General features: G+C 46.7%; 1 non-coding gene across 1 annotated transcript; it reads right to left on the bottom strand.

The window, feature by feature from the left end:
• Positions 1-8,054: 8,054 nt before the first annotated feature.
• trnal-uaa (transfer RNA leucine (anticodon UAA)) lies at positions 8,055-8,137 on the bottom strand. The gene has a single exon. It is a non-coding gene; the product is annotated as a tRNA-Leu (tRNA).
• Between the last annotated feature and the right edge of the window lie 2,293 nt (positions 8,138-10,430).

Genomic DNA, 10,430 nt, shown 5'->3' with positions numbered 1-10,430 from the left:
TGGTGTTTACACTGTGCAGGACGTGCGCGATCGAGAACAGACAGGAGGGGGCGTGCGGGCATTCCGACGCAGAGCGGGCATTGATAGGCGTGTGGGTAACTGCGGAGCTAAATCTGGCTTTAGACAGGGGGTACTCGCTCGTTAAAATTCACGAAGTGTGGCATTTTCCCCAGACCAGCGGCGACCTGTTTAGAGATTACATTAAAACCTTTCTCAAAGTGAAGCAGCAGGCTTCGGGCTACCCCGACGACGCGACCGATGACGTGGGTCGCAGGGAGTACATAAAAAACTATCTCGAGCGTGAGGGGATCGAATTGGAGCCCGATCAGATAGTGTCTAATGAAGGGAAGCGGCAAGTGTCCAAACTTCTGCTTAACTCTCTGTGGGGTAAACTGGCGCAGAGGAGCAACATGCTCCAGACATGTATAGTGTCTGACCCGGGGGAATTTTTTAATTTTTTCTGCTCGGACCTGTACGAGATTTCCAGCTTCGCGTTTGTCAACGACGAGGTCGCCCTCATCCGCTGGCGTTTCAAGTCTTCCTACAAAGTGCCGCCGGGAAAGACTAACATATTCATAGCGTGTCAAACTACCGCGTGGGGTCGGTTGACGCTTTACAAAGAACTGGAAAGATTGGGGCGGAGGGTGCTGTATCACGACACCGACAGCATCGTGTACATAAGCAGGCCTGGTGAATATGACCCGACCTTAGGCAATTACCTGGGCGAGCTGACGTCCGAATTAGCCCCCGACGAATACATTGCTTCGTGGGGTGCGCTGGGACCAAAAAGTTACTGTTACCGACTCAACAACGGGAAAACACAAATGAAATGTAAGGGTATAACTCTAAATTACGAAACCTGTCAAAAGGTAAACTTTGACAGTATGATCGGATTGATTGAAAACTACATCGGAGGTTGTAGGAATAACCCCGCTATAATGACGCAGTACAACAAAATCGAACGCGACATGAAAAGCTTTCGCCTGTTTAATAGGCCTCTAGATAAAAAGGTCAGGGTCGTCTACGACAAACGCAGATTGCTGGCTAGCGGGGAAACTCTGCCTTTTGGTTACTGAAATGTAAAACTAGCAGCATCGCAAAAGGGCTTTTAAAGTTTTTTCTAAAAATCAAAGATGTTCATTTGTTTTAAAATGAAAAGTTTTTTTCAAAGATGTTTTTTAAAATCAAAGTAAGATGTACAAATGTTTTAAACTGAGAAATGTTCCTAGTAAGATGTTTTTAAAAATGAAAAGTTTTTTACAAAGATGTTTTTAAAATGATCATAGTATGATGTTTTTAAAATGTTCATAGTAAGATGTTTTTAAAAATGAAAAGTTTTTTCCAAAGATGTTTTTAAAAATGAAAGATGTTTTAAGATGTTTTTAAAATGTTCCTAGTAAGATGTTTTTTATTTTCAAACTTGTGTACTGAAATGTTTTGTACATTTATCACAAGAGTTTTTATTAAAAACTTACCCATGCACTCTGTGTCTGTGAAAGCTGACACCCCTCCAGCAGTGGTTTGCACGTGTGTGTGTGTGTGTGTGTGTGTGTGTGTCCTCGGAAAGATTTAAAAGATTAGGGCAGTATTTACCGTTTCGTCAGTGTGTTTTTTTTTTTTTTGCAAAATGATGGGTAGCGGCGTGAGAGAGGTCGACTTTGATCACCGTTTAGAACTCCCGTTTACGGCTATAATCGCAGGGGCAAGTTCTTCGGGGAAAACCTATTTCACTAAAGAAATGCTTTTAAATCAGAGTCACTGTTTCATAGGGGGCCCCGTTAAAAAAATTGTGTGGTGTTTCGCTTCCCATCAGCCGCTTTATGATGAACTACGCGATCGGATCAGCGAAATTGAATTTATACAAGGGCTTCCCAAAAGCTGGGAGGATGAGGAGCGCTTCCCCTCAGGCTCCTTGATAATCATCGATGATTTGATGGACAGCACGTCCGAAAACAAACTCGTGGCAGAAGCTTTCACGAGGTTCAGACATCACCGTCAAATCTCGGTCATCTACCTGGTGCAGAACGTATTTCACCAGGGCAAGTACAGCAGGACTATAGCCCTAAATACGACTTATTATTGTCTGTTTAAGAATGTGCGAGACAGAATGCAAATCAAAGTTTTAGCTCAGCAAATGTTTCCTTGGCAGAAAAAGTTTTTTCTAGATGCCTACCATGAGGCCACAGGGCCCGCGCACGGCTATTTATTGGTCGATTTGAGAGCCACGTGCCCAGAAGAGTTCCGACTCAGGACCGGATTATTACCGGGGTCGTTACCCATCGTCTTTCTACCGGCGAGCCATTGATTTATCACTACTAAGCTATGTCCGAACATCTCAGGAAACACCTGCCGACCCTTAAAGTTTTACAGAGGACGAGGGGGGTGAAACGTAAAAAGATTCTTACGGCTGACCCATCTAACGACATAATTTTGGCTCTCTCCGAAATCTGTCTCAATCTCATAAGAGGTCGCATACCTTTAACCGTAGCTCAATTTACCAAACTCAAGAAACAGAAAAGATTGATTAAACTTTTCGCATGTAAGAAAAACAGCGTCGCTAGGAAACGCGTGGCAATTCTTCAAAAAGGAGGATTCTTATTACCGCTCTTATCAGTGGCTCTGCCATTCGTTACAAGCCTGTTTGCCGGTAAGACGGCTAACTAGCCTTTTCCAGCAACATGAGCCAAGTCAAGAAAATGTTTATGCTCAGCCCCCAGCAACTGCGTACGCTGACCCAGAGGGCGACCCCGCATACCATCGGGGAATCGGCCCTGGGTGAACTCGAACACCAGATGCAGGGTTTAATAAATCAGCCGGCTATGCATCTGGATGAAAAAGTGAAGAGATACAACCAATTGCTACAGAGGTATCTGAATCTAGCCCGAAAAGAGGAAAATCAGGGGCGAGAAATTGTCCTTACAGAGCGGAAAGAAAAAACGGAGGAGGAGGAGGAGGGGAGACAGCCTGACGGCGGCGGCGCGACTGGGGACAAATCTGTACAGGAAGTTATCCAGCAAGTGGCGCCTAGGGCTAGAAAGAACGTGGGGTACATCTTGCATAAACTGCTCGATTCCGACGGGGCGGTACGTTGGACCCAGTCGGGTGAACTCATCATCAGAGATAGACCCATTAAAGGTTCCCATATTTTAGATTTGATGAAAACTTTATCGCAGCCTAAATCCCACGCCGGCGGATATCCTAAAGGCTGGGAACCCTTTTTAAACGTGATATCAGAATTAAACATCCCCCTCACGAGCGTGGGTAACATCCAAGCCAGGAAAGCCCTAAGTCATCTTAAAGATTACGGCGGAAGGGATCCCCCGCCTCCCTCCTCCCCTCCTGTGAAACAGAACCTCGGGAGACGTAGAAAACGTATTGTTGACGACTCACCACCACCGCTTGAGGGAACCCCTCACACAGCGCGCGATTCCTCCCCAGAATATCGTTTATGGCCTTTAAAGGGTACTCCTTATGCTCCGTGGATAGATTACAACGATTAAGTGTTTTATATACGTGTGTGAAAAAGAATTAAAACGCCTGTAACGCGTCGGTTAATAAAATGTAAAATTTATTGAATAAAGGGTGTCACGTTTTTATTTTTTCCCCAACATGAATCTAACAAGCATAACAATCTTTAAATAGTTTTAACGAACATACATTTTGCGGCTTTGAAAGTTTATCGGCATTAACACGGCTAATACACTTGTGATATTTCTTGATAAACTCGGATACTAGAGCGTCGTTTTTCCTCAAGTCGTCAGAGTACAACATCATAGTCTCTTGAAATGAAAGTCCCTTGAAGCGCCGGTAGAGGAAAAAGGCGACGTGGGCCCCGCACGTGGAAGAAAAGTCATGTTGAACTTGACGCGTATTATACCTTATTTCGGTAGCGTGCCTCCCCAAGAAGCTCATAAAACTCTTTGGGTAGTAAGGGGAATCGGGGGGATAACCGTAAGAATCAAAGAAGGAGGCTTTACCCTCTTGGGGCTCCAAAATTATCCCGATCCAGTGTTCACCCTCTCTATTCTGGTCATGCGTGTTTGCGACCAGAAAAGCGGGCCTGGTCTCTATGCGGGTGGGTAATAAATCGCTAGGCCACACGCCTCCAAAAGCATCCCCCAGCAGGGGCCGTAAAACGCATTCCAGCTGGTGAGTGTTCATGATGATGATGATGATTAAAAGTCCACCAAAACCTGTCTCTTGGCGTTTATTTCAATCACGCTGTCGAAGCAGGCGTAGACGATGAGACTCATGGTTCGAGGTAGTGGGGCTCTGAACCTTAAATCCAGACGGCACGTGCCGCTGATGGCGGGTGACAGGGCACCGCCGTCCAGCTCGTCGTCTCGGGAGAGATTGAGAGCAAATAGCGAGTATCCGTTTTCAAAATCCTCGCGGTTGATGCATAAGGGCGAATCCTTTAAATGCCTGTTTGTAGCCAGGAAAAGGTTGTAAAACTCTCTGACCGACTGCCTCGCTCTAAAATCGGGCTGGAACGGTTTGCTGGGTATGTGTCGCCCGTTGACTGAGAGGCTCAGAAATTCCAGGTCACAATGCTGAAACCTGAACGGCTTTCTGTTTCGCGTGCCCACGAACGCGGCGTGGTCCACGATCCCCAAAACGATGTAGCGCGGTAAGTTGCCCAGGAAGAGGTTGTCCTGCGGGCAAACCCGCGATTGTGCGGGCAGCGTATAATTTTTAACGACTACCCTGCTTATAGGGTACAGGGCGTTTGCTTTCATGAGAGCGGCCGAGTGACCCAGTGACACCGCCGGGGAGACCTCCACTTTTTTCACAAACAGGCTGGCCCTCAGTATTTTCAGCTCGTAATCGGTGTCATTTCTACACATGAGACTAAAGTCGCTTTTAGCCTTTACAAACTTTAAGCGTATATCCACGTTGTTTAACAGCATTCGTTCGCTGAAAAAAATATCGGCGTGTATAGGACCCATCAGAGAAAACTCCTGAGAGTTTCTACAGAAGGCGGCTCGCTTCTGTAACCCCACGTTGGGGCCCTGCGCTGAGACGTCCACGCTATCCAAGTCGCCCCCGACGTCTTTGTACCAGAGCCCTGCCGAAAACTGACTCTCTAGCGTATCCGTAGAAAAATTGAGCAGGGTCTCTATGACTGACCTATAGGGGTGCGTGGCCGACGAAGAACTGATCAGGACGTCGTTCAGACTCACATCCAGCTGGGAGAATATGCCGTTTAGCGGGTACTGTATAATACCGCAGGGGTCGGCGTCAAGCAGGGGGGCTCCATCGGCCCTAACGATCTTGAGCCTTAGATATAGCAGTGTAGAGTTGAGGTCCACATAGAAATTGCCCGACCCCGGTATTAGGAAATCCAAAACATCCTGATCGGTAATGGAATTTAATGGGTTGATTTCTACATAATTGGTCTGATCTATGGATAATTGCGTCATAGGGGCCGCAAACAGGTCCAATTCAGATTTGGTACATTCAGCCGAGAGCCGGTGAGCTAGAGCCATTCTTGTTTACGCTGCGTTTTCTCTCTCTTAAAATATGTCCCCGGGGGGTTTCTTGTTTCTCTTAGCTGGTCGAGACTTGGGAATCCTGACGACTCTGCCAGGTTTTTTTTTTTTTTACGACTTTCCTGAAGGGCTCTCGTTCTACTCCCCCTCCTCCTCCGAGACAGGAATAGCAGACCCGACCCTTCCTGCTTGGGGTCAGCTGTGTTTGTAAAACGGCCGCTGACTACAGAGCTGGCGAGATCCGAACCTATTCCTTTGACCGCCGATTTCAAATGAGGTTTCGCTATGTCGACCCCACGCTTAAGAAAGGGTAAAACAAATCTAAAAGCCCTACTGAGCATGGACCCCAACCCACGCCCGTACATCACGGGGCTCCCCGCAAAACCGGGGAGCCCATGTCCCGCCTGACTGGTGTAATACGTAATAAATCTCTGTGGATTGTGGTAAGCCATTGTTTTCTTTTTTTTTTAAACGGGGCGAAAGTGTAGCTTGACGATCGTTTTTCCGTAGGAGAAATTAATCAGAGTATTCTGATCGTTCTTTATCTCGATATGCAAATTCTGTAGGCTCTGCTTGTTCACCGGTACGTACTGCAGCTTGTGGAACGGCAAAGTGACTACGTCGCCGAACGCACCGTCTATTTTAACGGTTCTGAGGAGCGGGACTACAAATTCCCCCACGTGCTGCGGTTCCACGATGTTACAGTAGACGTACATATTGTAGAATCCCGCGTGAATGTCGCCCGGGTAGGGTGAGGTCGACCCGCTACCTCCTCCTAGGTTATACCACTGACCCGGCTCAAAGCCCAGCATGTAGGCCAGAGTAGGTTTAAATTGGATCTTGTATTTATGGTTTCCCGTCATATTAACCCTTCGTGTAATCTCGCTGTATGAGAAGGAAACTTCGGTACCTAATTTTTTTAACGTAGCGTTGATTTCTGTCACAATCTGTTTCAGAGATTCATAATAGCCCACTTTAATTTTCCGAGGAAAAAGGTAAGGTAGGTCCACTAAAGGATCGGCCTCTCTCTTTGCCTCCGCCTCCGTATCCCGCAATTCAAAAGTATTATCCGGGTGTGTAACATTTCGCCACGTGTAACAATACATGATTTCAGCCAGAGCTACTTCGTAAGGCCCCCGTAGCTCTATAGGTCGCGAGAGCATCACGGTGTAATCCGAACTCTGGTTATCGGGGAAGATGGAGAGACAAGAGTTTGACGGTAGCGTGAGGTAAAAAGAGGGGCGGGCGTCCATTTTCTTTTTTTTTCTTTTTTTTCTCTTTTTTAAAAAATTAAACCTGTATCAAGTCCGACCGCGGTATCCACGAATCGAACCTCGAGGGCCAACCCTGCCAATGTACTAAAATCCACTTTTTCCCCTTTCTGTCGGTCTTTGAGCCTATAACCTTCTCGACCTTGAACGCGCGTCTCGGAGATATTTTGACTTTCTGCAGCTCCGCTTCATAAAATGTTCCCTCGAGTATTTCACCGCTCACGTCCCTCAATTTATATACCGGTGGGGATCTGGGTACACGTTCGCATATGACAAAGTACTCGTCCGTAAATGTCTGCTCGTACTTTTTGTCAAATATCTGACTGTGCTTGGAGACTCTCACAGTGTCCCCTATGTTAAACTTAAAACGTGGCCGTGTGCTTTTTTTCTTCAGGGGACCGTATAGATTATCAAATACTAGATGAGCATTATCGGGCCTGACCTCGGCAGGTTTCATTTTAATAGCGCTGTGAAATGACTGGTTGTACCCCTTTATTAGATCGTCCAACACGTCCACATATCGCCGGGTGTTTTTAGCCGTAAAGTACCTGTACATCCTCTCTTTTAACGTTCGATTAAATCTCTCTACGATGGAAGCTTTAAGTTCACTAGCCGTAGTGAAATGGGTGATTTTATGAGTTTTTAAAAGTTTCTGAAAAGTCCCATTTAAAAACTCCTTACCGGCATCCGTCTGTAGCTTGAGGGGGACGCCCCCCTCGGTTAAAATAGAATCAAAGGCCTCCTTTACAGCTTCCCCAGTCTTGTTTCTTATAGCACGCGCGTAGGCTTTTTTAGAAAAAACATCAATCACCGTAAGGAGGTATTTTAACCCCTCGTTGTATTTGGCCAGCCCTTGCATGTCGCATAAATCGGCCTGCCACTGATACATGGCTCTCGGAACAAACACTCTGTTCCTGGGGAAATTCTTTTTAACCGGTTTATGTAAAGTATAACTGTCTTGCATAGACAGCCAGTCTCTGATGTCATCAGCAGCCACTTTTTTCCCCGTATCTTGCTGCACGGCTCTCTGCAGTCTGGAGACACCTCCGTATGACCCCGGTTGGCTGGGGTCATAGTACGAACTGCTCAAGACGCGAGCTGTAGTCTTGGCAACAGACATGCTTTTCACACACTGAGTGGGGGGAGAGCGGGGTGCGGCGTTTTATAGCTGACTGTGGATGGGGGTTGTTAAGAGACTGAGTGAACATCAGTGAAATTTTGTGTGTTTTTTCTACATTTAACCCATATTGTGTAGTTTGTTTTTTAATTATTATTATTTTACAAAAGAGTTTAGCTGGGGTGGGGATCGAACCCACGCGGACATACGTCCATTGGATCTTAAGTCCAACGCCTTAACCACTCGGCCAACCTGCTCAGCAATTTTACCCGTTATTTTACAAAGACTATTACAACGGTATTCAAGTTTTAATTTTTTTTTATTTTTGCAATTAGTGAAAGATATATTTTAAAAAAGCTGGTATACAATTTGTGAAGGTTACATTTTCAAAATGCAGGTATACATTTAGTTACAGCCGTGACAGTTGTTGAGGTAGATTAGCGATGTCACATGCAGTAAAGTGGATATAGTGGCTTTTTCAACGATACATGTATGTAGAGTAGAAAGCATCTGATTAACATCGATAGGCTGCTTATCATGAAATTTAGAGGTGACTACATCTACTATTAAAGCGTAAAATACAAAAATGTGATTACAGTCAAATTCATTGTCAGGAATACAAGATAGACAAGCGCGTATGAGACTTTCGGGGGAATGTCTTTCACCCTCTGACATCAGTTGAGTAAGTAAATCCATCCCCCGCTGATAATTTTCTCCGACTTGAGAAATCTCAAATAACACTCTATGAAAGCAGCAACAAGCATAATCATCCCGACAATCACTTTTATCAATAGCACGCAACAATAGTGGACTAACTTTTTCTAAAAAAACATTTAACATAAACCGCCGTAAGGGTCTGCTGATACCGTTCCCCATCACAAGATGCTTTTTGTTTTAGTCTCGGGCCTCCCAACGAGTCAGAAATTCTTCTTCCAGGATCTGCTTAAACGCTGGGTTCTGTTCAAACAGATCTTGTTCCAGTCGAGTGATTTCCACCATGCCGTTGCGGGCCTCACGCAGATCGTACAGGATAGCTTCCACGGCCCCCTCCAACCTGCCGGCGGCCGCTCGGATGCCCAGGGTCGATAGAACGTGGGTCAAGGCGGGTGTCAGCCGATCGGTCCAGAGGTCACGCAACACAGAGTCAAAGTGTATGTAAAAGTAATTTCTGCCTGGAGGAAACAGACAAGGGTGTTGTCTCTGACTGGGGTGATCCACTTCACAACCGTAGCAGTTTCTCTCTTGATGCTTCCTGATGACTGAGGTTAAAAGGCCCACTATCATAGCCTTAATACAAGCCAACATCCCACGGCAGAGAGCCGGTCTGGAGAGAAGCGTGCAGATCTCAGGCGTCGGAGGGTCCTCTCCAGGATCAGAGGCCGGTGATGATGGGGGGGTTGGAAGGAGCTCCCCGGGATCAGAGGTCAGGGTTGCTGCTGGAGCCTCATTGTCCCCGCTTTCACCGTCGCTATAATTTGCTGCTGCTGCTGCTGCTGCCATGATGTTTGTGAAAAGGGGTTGTAACAGAGTCCACTTTATATAGCGACGGTGGGTGAGGGGGTGAGGGGGGTCCTTACGGCGTAGGTTTTGTCATCTCCCCGACTCTCCTTAAACATCGCTTGGTAGTAACCAGACTTTTCTTGAATCATCTGCATCCAAATCACTAACGGTATTCTCAGGCCAAAACAGTCGCATTTAGGCCACTGCCATATATTCACCATTCTCTTGTCCAGCTCCCCGGTCACGTCCCACTTCATAATGGTGGTACGCTGTTTACGAGCATCTCTATAGTGCATCTCCATTCTTCCAGTCTCGACCTCAAGGTCGGGGTCGGTGCTCTCCTCCATCATCGGGGTAACGACAGTCTTCAAGTTTCCCCATTCCGTTTCGGAAAAAGTCACCAGATACGGGTCGTCTTTCGGGGGGTCTGGGCCGTCTCCGGTGACCTGAAAGACGCGCAGTTCCTCCGCAACGTTGTCAAAGAGGCAGACCAGTTTATTCCCGTTGGGCAGCTCCCAGATAGCCCTCGGGTCTTCCGACGGTCGCATCATAGGTACCCGTCTACGTGCCGTATGAATCTTCCTGGGAGCCCCCGGAGGCTGCATAATGGCCTCCTGCTCCTGTTGAGTCTTAGAAGGTGAGGTTGAATCTTTCATTTCGGAAGTCCCAGACATGTCTGTATTTTTTGAAAAGATAGAGTTGGCCCTGCAGCGCGAAGCTCCCTATATTCTACACGGCCTGCTCGTGGGGGCGTGGTACGGATGAAGATGATGCCTCTAGGAGGAGGAAAAGGCCCCCCGCTCGACGTAATACAATTTAATTGTCTCTGTCACCCCATATCTGCACGGTCATGTATGACAAACAAAACTATAAACAGAATTTACTGGCGGGCAAATTGTCAGACTTGATGTATGACCAGGTGGTACGGCCTTGATGATGCTACTCGTGCCTGTGTAAGAAAATTATCTGTAATTTGGGACGTATGTGAAAACAAAACTTTAAACAGAATTTACTGGAGGGCAAAAGTGTCAGACTCGATGTATGGCCCGC

This window comes from Brienomyrus brachyistius, unplaced genomic scaffold (assembly GCF_023856365.1).
Source record: "Brienomyrus brachyistius isolate T26 unplaced genomic scaffold, BBRACH_0.4 scaffold916, whole genome shotgun sequence".
Taxonomy (NCBI): Eukaryota; Metazoa; Chordata; class Actinopteri; order Osteoglossiformes; family Mormyridae; genus Brienomyrus; species Brienomyrus brachyistius.
Note: the sequence above shows the minus strand (reverse complement) of the source record. Positions and strands in the feature narration are given on the sequence as shown.